Source organism: Arachis hypogaea, chromosome 13, assembly GCF_003086295.3.
Source record: "Arachis hypogaea cultivar Tifrunner chromosome 13, arahy.Tifrunner.gnm2.J5K5, whole genome shotgun sequence".
Classification (NCBI taxonomy): Eukaryota; Viridiplantae; Streptophyta; class Magnoliopsida; order Fabales; family Fabaceae; genus Arachis; species Arachis hypogaea.
Window position 1 is genome coordinate 107,086,922 of NC_092048.1, and position 16,236 is coordinate 107,103,157.

At 37.3% G+C, this 16,236-nt stretch overlaps 1 non-coding gene across 1 annotated transcript; it reads right to left on the reverse strand.

Moving 5' to 3' along the window:
• Positions 1-13,001: 13,001 nt before the first annotated feature.
• Positions 13,002-13,106, reverse strand: LOC112739645 (small nucleolar RNA R71). The gene has a single exon (XR_003170576.1). It is a non-coding gene; the product is annotated as a small nucleolar RNA R71 (small nucleolar RNA).
• Positions 13,107-16,236: the final 3,130 nt, after the last annotated feature.

Here is a 16,236-nt window from a genome sequence, read left to right on the forward strand (position 1 = left end):
ACATCTAAAAATTTTGAGAACTGCTTTTCTTTGGAAGCCTTCTGAAGTTTCTGAGGATATGGCATTTTTGGCTTGTATTCAGGAGCCTTTGGCAATGTAAGATACATGTCAAGAGAGTCAGGGAACGGGTTGTCTACACGCTTTGGTGGGGCGTGCTCCACTTCTTCCTTCTTCTCCTTTGGAGCTTTCTTTTCAACTAGCTCTTCATTGGCCCTTGTCTCGGAGCCAGCTGTTTTACCACATCTTAATTGAATAACCTTTCAATCTTCTCTTAGGTTCACCACTGTATCACCTGAAAATGTACTTGCAGACCTCTCATGTATTTGCTTGCTCAGTTGGCCCATTTGCACCTCTAAGTTTCTAATGGAGGCTCTGGTTTCATGCATAAAACTTTTCATCATCTCCCAATTAGAATATTGGGATTTCGAGTTTGCTTGCTGAGGTGGTTGTTGCTGCTGAGACTAAAATTGGCAGTTATTGTGATTGTTCTGTTGGAAGCCGCCCTGAGAATTATTGTTGAAATTCTGAGGTCTCTGAGGTTGGTCCCTCCACCCAAAGTTTGGGTGATTTCTCCACCCCTGATTGTATATCTTAGAATATGGATCATTGTTGGGATTTCTAGAACCACTCCCCATATAATTGACCTGTTCAGAAGAACACTAAGCATAATCATAATTATCATTTTGCACAAAATTACCTATCATGTCATAAGAGACTTCTTGAGTTGGATTTTGGGTATTGATAGCTGAGACTTGCATGCCACCCATCTGTTGAGTAAGTAGACTTATTTGCTGAGACATAAGCTTATTTTGAGCAAGAAGAGCATTAAGAGCTTCTACTTCCATAACACCCTTCTTCTGAGGAGCCTCAGAGTTCACAAGATTCCTGTTAGATGAGTATAAATATTAGTTACTAGCAACCAATTCAATCAGCTCAATAGTCTCCTCCGGTGTCTTCTTCTTGTGCAATGAACCACCTGCAGAATTATCTAAGCACATCTTGGACATTTCACCCAAGCCTTCATAAAAGATATCTAGTTGGGTCCATTTAGAGAACATGTCCGGAGGGCATTACCTAATTAATAGCTTGTACCTCTCCCAAGATTCATAAAGAGTTTCACCATCCCTCTGCCTGAAGGTCTGAACTTCCACCCTAAGCTTAGTCAGCTTCTTTTGTGGGAAAAATTTAGTAAGAAACTCAGTAACAATCTTGTCCCAAGTATTCAAACTCTCCTTGGGCTAGAAATCTAGCCATAGCTTTGCTCCATTCCTCAGAGCAAATGAGAAGAGTATGAGTTTGTATACCTCTAGGTTCACTCTATTTGTCTTCACAGTATCACAAATCTGCAAAAAATTAGAAATAAATTGATTTGGGTCTTCGTGGGGAAGACCATGATACTGGCAGTTTTGTTGCACCAGGGTGACCAATTGTGGCTTCAACTCAAAGTTGTTCGCAGTTATAGGAGGCACCACAATGCTTTTACCATAAAGATCTGCAGTAGGAGCAGAGTAAGAGCTAAGCACTCTCCTTTGTTCTTCATTCCCATTCGGATTTGCCACATTAGCATTAACAACATTATTGTGATCCATAGTGGATTCTGCAGGCTTGCAAAGTCTTGCTTGTTGTAAACGTCGCCTACAAGTCCTTTTAGGTTCTGGATCAAAGTCTAACAGAGGTTTCTTGTCTCTGTTCCTGCGCATAAACAAATAGAAAACAAGAAAAGGTGGGAATCTCTACGTCAGAGTGCAGAGAAGTCCCAGTGAGGTATTCTGTGTAAAATAATAAAATAAAAATGATAAATAAATAAATTTCGAAAATGATAACTAAAATTAAACAGAAATTTTTGAAAATTAACAGGAAAATTAAACAAGACAATTAAAATAAAATTAACTAGGTGACACCAAACTTAATTTCAGAAATTAAGGAAAAATATTAGTGCTATTTATTTAAAATTGTTTTTTCAAAAATAATAAGCAAAATTTAAATAAAATTAAAACTAAAACGCCAGCAATAAAAAAACTGATAGTTGTTAATCACTATCAATCCCTGGCAACGGCGCCAAAAACTTGGTGCGGTATTTATAATCCACAAACTAACCGGCAAGTGTACCGGGTCGTACTAAGTAATACCTCAAGTGAGTGAGGGTCGGTCCCACGAAGATTGAAGGACTAAGCAACAATGGTTAATTGATTTACTTAGTTAGGCAAAAAGAAAGTAGTGTTTGAAAGTTCAAAGACATTAAACAATAGCAAGAATATTAAAGAAAAGCAAGTAAATAAGTTGGGAATAATATATAGAGAAACAGTTAAGGCTTCAGAGTTATCTATTTTTCGGATTGACTTTTCTTATTTATTTATTTTAATCATGCAAGATTCAATTCATGGCTAACTATATATGACTAGACCCTAATTCCTTAGACCTTTCTAGTCTCCTCTAACTTTCATCAACAGCCAATTCCTTGGTCAATTAATTCCAATTAGGGGGTGAAGTTTAATTCCAGTTTATATGCCACAGAAATCCTAATTATCCAAATAAAAGAGGATTATATGTCATGTATCCCGTTAAATCTAGATAATTAAAATTTAGGAGAATATGTTTTCAAGCTGTTGTTCAAGTAAAGAGCTTTTCCAAGTTATACAAGAACGCAATTAGAAAGAGGGTCATACTTTCGTTCCACCCAAATTCATAAAATAAAGAACGAAAACAATTCTTGAAATATAAATCAAAACATGAATTAAAATAGAAAAACAATAAAATCAATCCATACAATAGACAGAGCTCCTAACCTTAACAGTGGATGTTTAGTTGCTCATGGTTCAGAGAGAAAAATAAGGATTCTGATAAAATGTATTTTGGTAGTTGGAGTGGAATAATGTTGGGCTGGAATCCCCCTGTTGGAATCCCTTTTTATATCTAATCCCCATTAATTTAAAATCTCTCTTAAAAAAATAAAATAATTTCTTTTCCTATTTTAAAATAAAAATAAAGTTTTTAAATCAGAATTAATTAAAGCAATCAGCATGTCTTCAATTGATGGATGGGAACCACTTGCTTTGTAGGATCCACGCTTAACTTTGAGTGGGCATAATCATTCTTGTGTGAATCTCCCTTGAGTCTCTGCTATCCCCTGGCTCTAGTCTGTGTTTCTGGTTCAAAAACTGGGTTAAAACTCGGCCTGAAATTGCCCCCAGCATTTTCTGTGAATTCTGCATGTCGCGCATGTCACGCGTACGCGTCAGTCACGCGTACACGTCAGGTACACGCACGCGTCGCTGTAAAATTTCGCTTTTCACGCGTACGCGTCAGGTACGCGCACGCGTCGCCATGGATAGCTCCGAATCACGCGTACGCGTTAGGCACACATACGCGTCGCTCCTCGCTGGTCAGCTCCTTGGTTTCTTCTCTTTCTCTATAAAAACTCCATAAAATCCATCCGAATGCTATCTAAAATAAATAGAAGTGCACAAGACTCAAAGTAGCATCTATAGTGGCTAAAAGATAATTAATTCTTAATTAAACTCAACAAATTACATGCAAATTCACTAGGAAAAGATAGAAAAGATGCTCAGGCGTCACTTATGCAAAAACCATTTCCTTATGTGTACTGTAATAATGAATTTGATCCTTGTGAATCTTGTCATTTGACAAAACAAAAGAAACTTCCTTTTCCTCTAAGCACTAGTGGCACAAAATATATTTGATTTGATTCACATTGACATTTGGGATCCCTTATCTACTCTTTTCACAGCTAGACATAAATACTTTTTTGCTGTTGTTGATGATAAAAGTAGATTCACTTAGGTATCTTTCATAAAAAATAAATATGAGGCATCTCAGCTTCTTATTTCTTTCATTCATTTGGTTAAAACTCAATTTGAAAGGACTATTAAAAGTGTTAGATCAGATAATGGTCCTGAATTCAAAATTGAGACTTTTTACAAACAACATGGCATTTTGCACCAAACCTCATGAGTGAAAACTCCTTAGCAAAATGGTATTGCTGAAAGGAAGCACCAACACATTCTGGCCATGACAAGAGCACTATTTTTTCAAGCAAACATACCCAAGTGCTTCTGGAATTTAGTTGCAGCTCACTAAGTTCGTGTAATGACCCGCATTTTTAAAAAATCTAAATATAAATAAGTTATAATTTATTTTATTAATTGGAGCTCCTTATTTTTAGAAATTAATTTATTAAGAATAATTAAATTGATTTTATGATTATTAAAGTTTAAATTAATTATGATTTATTTTATTAGTTTAAACTATTTATTAGAAACTATTTTAATATGAAAAGTTAAATTAATTTTTATAATTATTATTATAATTTGAGTTTAGATTAATTAAGATTAGTATATAATTTTTTTATAATAAGATATTTTACATAATTGATTTTATGATAACTAGAGTTTAAATTAATTAGGATTTTTATATAATTTTTATTATAATAAGATATTTTGAGAAAAGATAAAATTATTATTATCATTATATTGATATTTTATTTTTACCCGCTTTAATTAGAATAAGGATTTGTTTATAACATTATTATCGAGTTCAAAATCTGCCAATATGAGTGGTACGAGAGAACATGATCTCAACACTTCTTCACAACTCCGCGTAACTGACCAGCAAGTGCACTGGATCGTCCAAGTAATACTTTATGTGAGTAAGGATCGATCCCACGGAGATTGTCGGTTTGAAGCAAGCTATGGTCATCCTTGTAAATCTCAGTCAGGCGAATTCAATTGGTTATGAGGTTTTGATAATTAAAATATAAATAAAACAGAAAATAAAATAGAGATACTTATGTAATTCATTGGTGGGAGTTTCAAATAAGAGTCTAGAGATGTTTTGTTGCTTCTGAACTTCTGCTTTCCTACTGCCTTCTTCCAACCATGTGTTACCTCCTTCCATGGCAAGCTGTATGATCCTCTCGGATGAAAACAAATCCATATGCACTGTCACCGCACGGCTAATCATCTGTCGGTTTCCGCTAGCGTCGGAATAGGACCATTGTCCTTTTGCACACTGTCACTGCGCCCAACATTCGCAAGTTTGAAACTCGTCATAGTCATCCCTTCCCAGATCCTACTCGGAATACCACAGACAAGGTTTTGACTTTCCAGAACTCAGGAATGCTGCCAATGGTTCCAGCCTATACCACGAAGATACTAATCACACGGACTCGGTCCGTGTATTAGATATCCAAGAGAGTATACTCCAGCTGTCGTCCAATGACTATGTTGAACATCATGTAGATCGCTTTGTGGTTGTCAGGCACGTGATCTTGGCTAAGCGAGTAACGAAGATTGGGTGATTGTCACGGGTCACCCCTTCATTCTGACTTAACTGAATTAAGAACAAGAGTATATCTTGGAGAAGAAGTAGGCGTGAATTGAAGAAAAAACAGTAGTAATTACATTAATTCATGAAGAACAGCAGAGCTCCACACCTTAGTCTATGATTACATATTTTCCAAAAGATGGTCAAAAGACTAACCAAAGACCTGAAATAAATCTCTAAAAGTAGTTTTTATACTAAACTAGTAGCCTAGGGTTACAGAAATTGAGTAACTAAGTGCAGATAGTGCAGAAATCCACTTCCGGGGCCCACTTGGTGTGTGCTTGGGCTGAGCATTGAGCTTCACATGTGCATAGGCTGTTCCTGGTGTTAAACGCCAGCTTTGGTGCCAGTTTGGGCATTTAACTCCAATTCTGGTGCTAGTTTGGGCGTTTTACGCCAAGATGTTTTAAGCTGACTTTGAATGCCAGTTTGAGCCATCAAATCTCGGGCAAAGTATGGACTATTATATATTGCTGAAAAGCCCAGGATGTCTACTTTACAACGAAGATTAGCTTCAATTAGATGAGCAGGACTTGTAGCCTTTTTGCTTCTGAATAGTTTTGGCATCTCACTTTATCCTTTGAAGTTTAGAATGATTGGCATCCATAGGAACTCAGAATTCAGATAGTGTTATTGATTCTCCTAGTTCAGTATGTTGATTCTTGAACACAGCTACTTTATGAGTCTTGGCCGTGACCCTAAGCATTTTGTTTTCCAGTATTACCACTGAATACATAAATGCCACAGACACATAACTGGGTGAACCTTTTCAGATTGTGACTCAGCATTGCTAGAGTCCTCAGTTAGAGCTGTCCAGAGCTCTTAAGCACACTCTTTATGCTTTGGACCACGACTTTAACCGCTCAGTCTCAAGCTTTTCACTTGACACCTTCACGCCACAAGCACATGGTTAGGGACAGCTTGGTGTAGCCGCTTAGGCCAGGATTTTATTCCTTTGGGCCCTCCTATCCATTAATGCTCAAAGCCTTGGATCCTTTTTCTACCCTTGCCTTTTGGTTTAAAGGGTTACTGGCTTTTTCTGCTTGCTTTTTCTTTTTCTTTCTTTTTTTTGCCATTTTTTTCGCAATCTTTTTCTATTCACTGCTTTTTCTTGCTTCAAGAATCAATTTTATGATTTTTCAGATTATCAATAACATTTCTCCTTTTTCATTATTCTTTCAAGAGCCAACAATTTTAACATTCATAAACAACAAATTCAAAAATATGCATTGTTTAAGCATTCATTCAGAAAACAAAAGGTATTGCCACCACATCAAAATAATTAAACTAATTTCAAGATAGAATTCAAAATCATGTACTTCTTGTTCTTTTGCAATTAAAAACATTTTACATTTAAGAAAGGTGATTGATTCATAGGACATTCATAGCTTTAAGACATAGACACTAGACACTAATGATCATGTAATAAAGACACAAACATAGACAAAACATAAAGCATGATTTTCGAAAAACAGAAAAAATAAGATCAAGGAAATTAAAGAACGGGTCCACCTTAGTGATGGCGGCTAGTTCTTCCTCTTGAAGATCTTATGGAGTGCTTGAGCTCCTCTATGTCTCTTCCTTGCCTTTGTTGCTCCTCCCTCATAGCTCTTTGTTGAGGTCCATGAGTGGGCTCTCTTGTTTGCTCCATCCTTTTCTTAGTGATGGGCTTGTCCTCTTTAATGAGGATATCTCCCTCTATGGCAATTCCGGCTGAATTGTATAGGTGACAAATGAGATGAGGGAAGGCTAACCTTGCCAAAGTGGAAGACTTGTCTGCCACCTTGTAGAGTTCTAGGGATATGATCTCATGAACTTCTACTTCCTCTCCATTCATGATACTATGGATCATGATGGCCCGGTCTACAGTAACTTCAGATCGGTTGCTAGTAGGAATGATAGAGTGTTAGATGAACTCTAACCATCCCCTAGCCACAGGTTTAAGGTCAAGCCTTCTTAGTTGAACCGGCTTACCTCTTGAGTCTTTCTTCCATTGAGCACCTTCCACACAAATGTCCCTAAGGACTTGGTCCAACCTTTGATCAAAGTTGACCCTTCTAGTGAAAGGGTGAGGATCTCCTTGCATCATTGGCAAGTTGAATGCTAACCTCACATTTTCCGGACTGAAATCCAAGTATTTCCCCCGAACCATTGTGAGCCAATTCTTTGGGTTCAGGTTCACACTTTGGTCATGGTTCTTAGTGATCCATGCATTGACATAGAACTCTTGAACCATTAAGATCTTGACTTGTTGAATGGGGTTGGTGAGGATTTCCCAACCTCTTCTTCAAACTTCATGTCGGATCTCCGGATATTTACTCTTTTTGAGCTTGAAGGGGACCTTGGAGATCACCTTTTTCTTGGCCACAACTTTATAGAAGTGGTCTTGATGGACCTTTGAGATGAATCTCTCCATCTCCCATGACTTGGAGGTGGAAGCAATTGTCTTCCCTTTCCTCTTTCTAGAGGTTTCTCCGGCCTTAGGTGCCATTAATGGTTATGGAAAAACAAAAAGCTTTAGCTTTTTCCACACCAAACTTAGAATGGTTGCTCGTCCTCGAGCAAAAAAGAAGAAAGAAAGGAGTAGAAGAAGAAGAAATGGAGGAGATGGAGGGGGGTGTGAATTCGGCCAAGGGGGTAGTAGTGTGTATGTTCTGTGAAGATGAAGGTGGTAAGGAGGGGTATTTATAGGGTAAGGGAGAGAGGGTAGCTGTGTATGAGGGGTTGGGTTTGGATGGAATTGGTCAAGGGTGTTTGGGGAAGAGTGTTATGGAAAGGTGTGAAGAGGAGAGAAGAAGAAGTGGGGTAGGTGGGGAAGACTGTTTGAGTCCCTGCACCATTCTGGCATTGAAACGCCCATTCTGTGCCAATTCTGGCATTTAACGCTAACTCTGCTACCTTTCCTGGCGTTAAACACCAGCCTACTACCCATTTCTGGCGTTAAACACCAGCCAGATGCCCATTTCTGGCGTTTAACGCCAGCCAGATGCCAGACAGCCTTTTCTGGCGTTAAACGCCCAGAGTGCTCCCCATTCTGGCGTTTAACGCCCAGAATGCTGCCAGGCTGGGCGTTAAACGCCCATTCTGCTATCCTTACTGGCGTTTAAACGCCAGTAAGCTTGTCTTCCACGGTATGCTGTTTTTAATGCTATTTTTCATTCTGTTTTTAACTTTTCAGTTATTTTTGTGACTTCACATGATCATCAACCTAAAGAAAACATAAAATAGCAATGGAAAATAAAAGAAATATAATTAAATAATATTGGGTTGCCTCCCAACAAGCGCTTCTTTAATGTCATAGCTTGACAATGAGCTCTTAGAGAGCTTCACAGAGACTCAGAGCTTAATGGTGGCCTCCCAACACCAAACTTAGAAGTTAAGTGTGAAGGCTTTGTTTGACTCTGTATTGAGAGAAGCTTTTCATGCTTCCTCTCCATGGTTACTGATGAGCGGATAATTTATACGCTTTTTTGCATTGTTTTTAGTATGTTTTTAGTAGGATATAGTTACTTTTAGGGATGTTTTTATTAGTTTTTATGTTAAATTCACATTTCTGGACTTTACTATGAGTTTGTGTGTTTTTCTGTGATTTCAAGTATTTTCTGGCTGAAATTGAGGGACTTGAGCAAAAATCAAATTCAGAGGTAGAAGAAGGACTGCTAATGCTATTGGATTCTGACCTCCCTGCACTCAAAGTGGATTTTCTAGAGCTACGGAACTCAAAATGGCGCGCTTCTAATTGCGTTGGAAAGTAGACATCCAGGGCTTTCCAGCAATATATAATAGTCCATACTTTGGCCGAGTTTAGATGACGAAAAAGGGCGTTGAACACCAGTTCTACGCTGCAGTCTAGAGTTAAACGCCAGAAACATGTCACAAACCAGAGTTGAACGCCAGAAACACGTTACAAACTGGCGTTCAACTCCAAGAATGACCTCTCCACGTGTAAACTTCAAGCTCAGCCCAAGCACACACCAACTAGGCTCCGGAAGTGAATTTATGCATCAATTACTTACTTCTGTAAACCCTAGTAACTAGTTTAGTATAAATAGGACTTTTTACTATTGTATTTACAGCTTCGGATCATCTTTGGGACGTTTAGTTCTTAGATCATGGGGGCTGGCCATTCGGCCATGCCTGAACCTCTCACTTATGTATTTTTCCACGGTAGAGTTTCTACACACCATAGATTAAGGTGTGGAGCTTTGCTGTTCCTCAAAGATTAATGCAAAGTACTACTGTTTTTCTATTCAATTCAACTTATTCCGCTTCTAAGATATTCATTCGCACTTCAACATGAATGTGATGATCGTGACAAAGTCATCATCATTCCCCTATGAACGCGTGCCTGACAACCACTTCCGTTCTACCTTTGATTGAATGGATATCTCTTGGATATCTAATACAGGGGACCGAGTCCGAGTTATTAGTGTCTTCGTGGTATAAGTTAGAACCCATGGATGGCCATTCCTGAGATCCGGAAAGTCTAAACCTTGTCTGTGGTATTCCGAGTAGGATCTGGGAAGGGATGGCTGTGACGAGCTTAAAACTCGCGAGTGCTGGGCATAGTGACAGACGCAAAAGGATCAATGGATTCTATTCCAGTATGATCGAGAACCGACAGATGATTAGCCGTGCCGTGACAGAGCATTTGAACCTTTTTCACTGAGAGGATGGGATGTAGCCATTGACAACGGTGATGTCCTACATAGAGCTTGCCATGGAAAGGAGTAGGATTGATTGGATGAAGACAGCAGCAAAGCAGAGATCAGAGGAACGAAAGCATCTCTATACGCTTATCTGAAATTCTCACCAATGAATTACATAAGTATCCCTATCCTATTTTAATTTTCGTTCACTATAATCTCTTTATACATTTGAATCTGCCTGACTGAGATTTACAAGGTGACCATAGCTTGCTTCAACCCGACAATCTCCGTGGGATCGACCCTTACTCACGTAAGGTTTATTACTTGGACGACCCAGTGCACTTGCTGGTTAGTTGTACGAAGTTGTGAAACAGATATAAGATCATGAACGTGCGTATTGAGTTTTTAGCGTCGTTACCAAGGAATGGAATGATCACGATTTCGCACACCAAGTTTTTGGCGCCGTTGCCAGGGAGAGAACGGACAACAAATTTTACAACCTGAGTAACAATTTCGCATACCAAGTTTTTGGCGCCGTTGCCGGGGATTGTTCGAGTTTGGACAACTGACGGTTTATTTTGTTGCTCAGATTAGGTAATTTTCTTTTTGTTTTATTTCCAAAAATATTTCTTCAAAAATCTTTCAAAAAATTTTTTCCTTTTGTTTTCGAAAATTATTCAAAATTTTTAAGAATGAATTCTAGTGTTTCATGAAGCATGTAGAAGCCTGGCTGGCTGTAAAGCCATGTCTAATTCTTTTAGACTGAGGCTTCCACTTATAAGTATATGTAGTTGGATGAAGTTTCAGCTGTTGTATGCCTGATCTGTATCTTCTAAAGCTTGCCTGGCTATTAAGCCATGTCTAACCCTCAGATTGGAGCTTTAGACTAAGAGTGCAAGATTCCTGGAATTCATATTAAAAAAATTTTGGAATCCTTATTTTTCTTTCTCACATTAATTTTCGAAAAAAAAAATATAAAATACAAAAAAAATTTATAAAATCATAAAAATCAAAAATATTTTGTGTTTCTTGTTTGAGTCTTGAGTCAATTTTTAAGTTTGGTGTCAATTGCATTTTTTTCAAAAAAAATTTATGCATTTTTCGAAAATTCATGCATTCATAGTGTTCTTCATGATCTTCAAGTTGTTCTTGGCCAGTCTCCTTGTTTGATCTTCATATTTTCTTGTTTTGTGTCTTTTCTTGTTTTTCATATGCATTTTTCATGTGCATTTTTGCATTCATGGTGTCTGAACATTAAAAATTTCTAAGTTTGGTGTCTTGCATGTTTTCTTTGCATCAAAAATTTTTCAAAAATATGTTCTTGATGTTCATCATGATCTTCAAAGTGTTCTTGGTCTTCATCTTGACATTCATAGCATTCTTGCATGTATTCATTGTTTTGATCTAAAATTCTCATGCATTGAGTCTTTTTCATGTTTTTCTCTTTCTTCATTAAAAATTAAAAAAAAAATCAAAAAATATCTTCCTCTTTTTCTTCTCATAAATTCAAAAATTTGAGTTGACTTTTTCAAAAAATTTTAAAATCTAGTTGTTTCTTATGAGTCAAATCAAATTTTCAATTTAAAAATCCTATCTTTTTCAAAATCTTTTTCAAAAATCATATCTTTTCCATTTTTTATTTATTTTCGAAAATATCAAAAATCTTTTTCAAAAATATTTTTTCAAAAATCTTTTTCTTAATTTTATATCATATTTTCGAAAATATCATCAACAATTAATATTTTGATTCAAAAATTTCAAGATTGTTACTTGTTAAGAAAAATTCAAACTTTAAGTTCTAAAATCATATCTTGTGATTTCTTGTGAATCAAGTCATTAATTGTGATTTTAAAAAATCAAATCTTTTTCAAAACTAATTTCAATCATATCTTTTCAAAAATATCTTTTTATCTTATCTTTTTCAAAATCATATCTTTTTAATCATACATTTTCATATCATATCTTTTTCAAATATCTTTTCTAACTTCTTATCTTCTTATCTTTTAAAAATTGATTTTCAAAATTTGTTTCAACCAACTAATTAACTTTTTATTTGTTTCTTATCTCTTTCAAAACTACCTAACTAACTATCCCTCTCTAATTTTCGAAAATACCTCCCTCTTTTTCAAAAAAAATTCTTTTTAATTAATTAATTGTTTTCAATTTTTAATTTTAATTTTATTTCATTCCTAATTTTTGAAAATTACTAACTTTTTTTTCAAAAACTATTTTCAAAATTTAACTTTAAATTCTAATTTTTATTTTTCAAATTCTCTCACCTCTCATCTCCTTCTATTTATTTATTCACTTACTAACACTTCTCTTCATCTCATATCTCTCCTATCCTCACCCTTGTGTTTGGATTATCCATTCTTCTTCACTCTTATTCCATTTTTTCTTCTACTCACACAAAGGAATCTCTATACTATGACATAGAGGATTCCATATTTTCTTTGTTATTCCCTTCTTTGTCATATGAGCAGGAGCAAGGACAAGAACATTCTTGTTGAAGCAGATCCTGAACCTGAAAGGACTCTGAAAAGGAAACTAAGAGAAGCTAAAATACAACAATCCAGAGACAACCTTATAGGAATTTTTGAACAGGAAGAGGAGATGGCATCCGAAAATAATAATAATGCAAGGAGGATGCTTGGTGACTTTACTGCACCTAATTCCAATTTACATGGAAGAAGCATCTCCATCCCTACCATTGGAGCAAACAATTTTGAGCTTAAACCTCAATTAGTTTCTCTGATGCAACAAAACTGCAAGTTTCATGGACTTCCATCTGAAGATCCCTTTCAGTTCTTAACTAAATTCTTGCAGATATGTGACACTGTTAAGACTAATGGAGTAGATCCTGAAGTCTACAGGCTCATGCTTTTCCTATTTGCTGTAAGAGACAGAGCTAGAATATGGTTGGACTCTCAACCTAAGGATAGCCTGAACTCTTGGGATAAGCTGGTCAAGGCTTTCTTAGCCAAGTTCTTTCCTCCTCAAAAGCTGAGTAAGCTTAGAGTGGATGTTCAAACCTTCAGATAGAAAGAAGGTGAATCCCTCTATGAAGCTTGGGAGAGATACAAGAAACTGACCAAAAAGTATCCTGACATGCTTTCAGAATGGACCATCCTGGATATATTCTATGATGGTCTATCTGGATTAGCTAAAATGTCATTAGATACTTCTGCAGGTGGATCCATTCACCTAAAGAAAATACCTGCAGAAGCTCAAGAACTCATTGACATGGTTGCTAATAACCAGTTCATGTACACTTCTGAGAGGAATCCTGTGAGTAATGGGACGCCTCAGAAGAAGGGAGTTCTTGAAATTGATACTCTAAATGCCATATTGGCTCAGAATAAAATATTGACTCAGCAAGTCAATATGATTTCTCAGAGTCTGAATGGAATGCAAGCTGCATCCAACAGTACTCAAGAGGCATCTTCTGAAGAAGAGGCTTATGATCCTGAGAACCCTGCAATAGCAGAGGTGAATTACATGGGTGAACCCTATGGAAACACTTATAATCCCTAATAGAGAAATCACCCAAATCTCTCATGGAAGGATCAACAAAAGCCTCAACAAGGCTTTAATAATGGTGGAAGAAACAGGTTTAGCAATAGCAAGCCTTTTCCATCATCCACTCAGCAACAGACAGAAAACTCTGAACAAAATACCTCTAATTTAGCAAATTTAGTCTCTGATCTATCTAAGGCCACTTTAAGTTTCATGAATGAAACAAGGTCCTCCATTAGAAATTTGGAGGCACAAGTGGGCCAGCTGAGTAAGAAGATCACTGAAACCCCTCCTAGTGCTCTCCCAAGCAATACAGAAGAAAATCAAAAAGGAGAGTGCAAGGCCATTGATATAACCATCATGGCCGAATCCAAGGAGGAAGGGGAGGACGTAAATCCCAAGGAGGAAGACCTCCTGGGACATCCAGTGATCAATAAGGAGTTTCCCTCTGAGGAACCAAAGGAATCTGAGGCTCATTTAGAGACCATAGAGATTCCATTGAACCTCCTTATGTCCTTCATGAGCTCTGATGAGTATTCTTCTTTTGAAGAGAATGAGGATGTTACTGAAGAGCAAGTTGCCAAGTTTCTTGGTGCAATCATGAAGCTGAATGCCAATTTATTTGGTAAAGAGACTTGGGGAGATGAACCTCCCCTGTTCACCAATGAACTAAATGCATTGGATCAACTGAGACTGCCTCAGAAGAAACAGGATCCTGGAAAGTTCCTAATACCTTGTACCATAGGCACCATGACCTTTGAGAAGGCTCTATGTGACCTTGGGTCAGGGATAAACCTCATGCCACTCTCTGTAATGGAGAAACTGGGAATCTTTGAGGTGCAAGCTGCCAGAATCTCATTAGAGATGGCAGACAACTCAAGAAAAGAGGCTTATAGACAAGTAGAGGATGTGTTAGTAAAGGTTGAAGGACTTTACATCCCTGCTGATTTCATAATCCTAGATACTAGGAAGGATGAGGATGAATCCATCATCCTTGGAAGACCCTTCTTAGCCACAGCAAGAGCTATGATTGATGTTAACAGAGGTGAACTAGTCCTTCAATTGAATGAGGACTCCTTTGTGTTTAAAACTCAAGGACATCCTTCTGTAAACAAGGAAAAGAGGCACAGTAAGCTTCTCTCAGTACAGAGTCAACTAAAGCCCCCACAGTCAAACTCTAAGTTTGGTGTTGGGAGGCCTCAGCCAAACTCTAAGTTTGGTGTTGAACTCCCATATCCAAACTATAAGTTTGGTGTTGGGAGTCTATAAAATTAACCTGATCACCTGTGTGGCTCCATGAGAGCCCACTGTCAAGCTATTGACATTAAAGAAGCGCTTGTTGGGAGGCAACCCAATTTTTATTTATCTAATTTTATTTTTATTTTTATTTTTCTTTCATGTTTTATTAGGTTCATGATCATGTGGAGTCACAAAATAAATAGAAAAATCAAAAACAGAATCAAAAACAGTAGAAGAAAAATCACACCCTGTAGGAAGGGCTTACTGGCGTTTAAACGCCAGTAAGGAGCATCTGGCTGGCGTTCAACGCCAGAACAGAGCATGGAGCTGGCGCTGAATGCCAGAAACAAGCATGGAGCTGGCGTTCAACGCCAGAAACATGCTACATATGGGTGTTGAACGCCCAGAACAAGCATCAGTTCGGCGTTTAAACGCTAGAATTGCATGCAAAGGTGTTTTACATGCCTAATTGGTGCAGGGATGCAAATCCTTGACACCTCAGGATCTGTGGACCCCACAGGATCCCCACATACCTCCACTCACCTTACCTCCTCATAATCCCATATCACCCTTTCCCAGGAACCCTTCACCACTCACATCCATTACTCCCCTAAAACCATCATACAACCCACCTACACCCACCCACTCAAATTCAAAACATCAACTCACCTCCATATCTTCTTCTTCTTCTACTATTCTTTCTTCTTTTGCTCGAGGGTGAGCAATATTCTAAGTTTGGTGTGGTAAAAGCATAATTTTTTTGTTTTTCCATAACCATTGATGGCACCTAAGGCCAGAGAAACCTCTAGAAAGAGAAAAGAGAAGACAAAAGCTTCCACCTCCAAGTCATAGGAGATGGAGAGATTCATCTCAAGGGTCTATAGCTCAGTGGTAGAACATTTGACTGCAAATCAAGAGATCCCTGAGATACCTCAGGGGATACATTTTCCTCCACACAATTATTGGGAGCAACTAAGGGTGGAACATCAAGAGCACTCCATCATCCTTCATGAAATTAGAGAAGATCAAAAAGCAATGAGAGAGGAGCAACAAAGACAAGGAAGAGATATAGAAGAGCTCAAGGACATCATTGGTTCCTCAAGAAGGAAACGCCACCATCACTAAGGTGGACTCATTCCTTATTCTTAAATTTTTTGTTTTTCGTTTTCTTATGTTAAATGTTTATCTATGTTTGTGTCTTTATTACGTGATCATTAGTGTCTAAGTGTCTATGCCTTAAAGTAGTGAATATGAATCCATCACCTCTCTTAAATGAAAAACGTTTTTAATTCAAAAGAACAAGAAGTACATGAGTTTCAAATTTATCCTTGAACTTAGTTTAATTATATTGATGTGGTGACAATACTTTTTGTTTTCTGAATGAATGCTTGAACAGTGCATATGTCTTTTGAAGTTGTTGTTTAAGAATGTTAAATATGTTTGCTCTTGAAAGAATGATGATAAGGAGACATGTTATTTGATAATATGA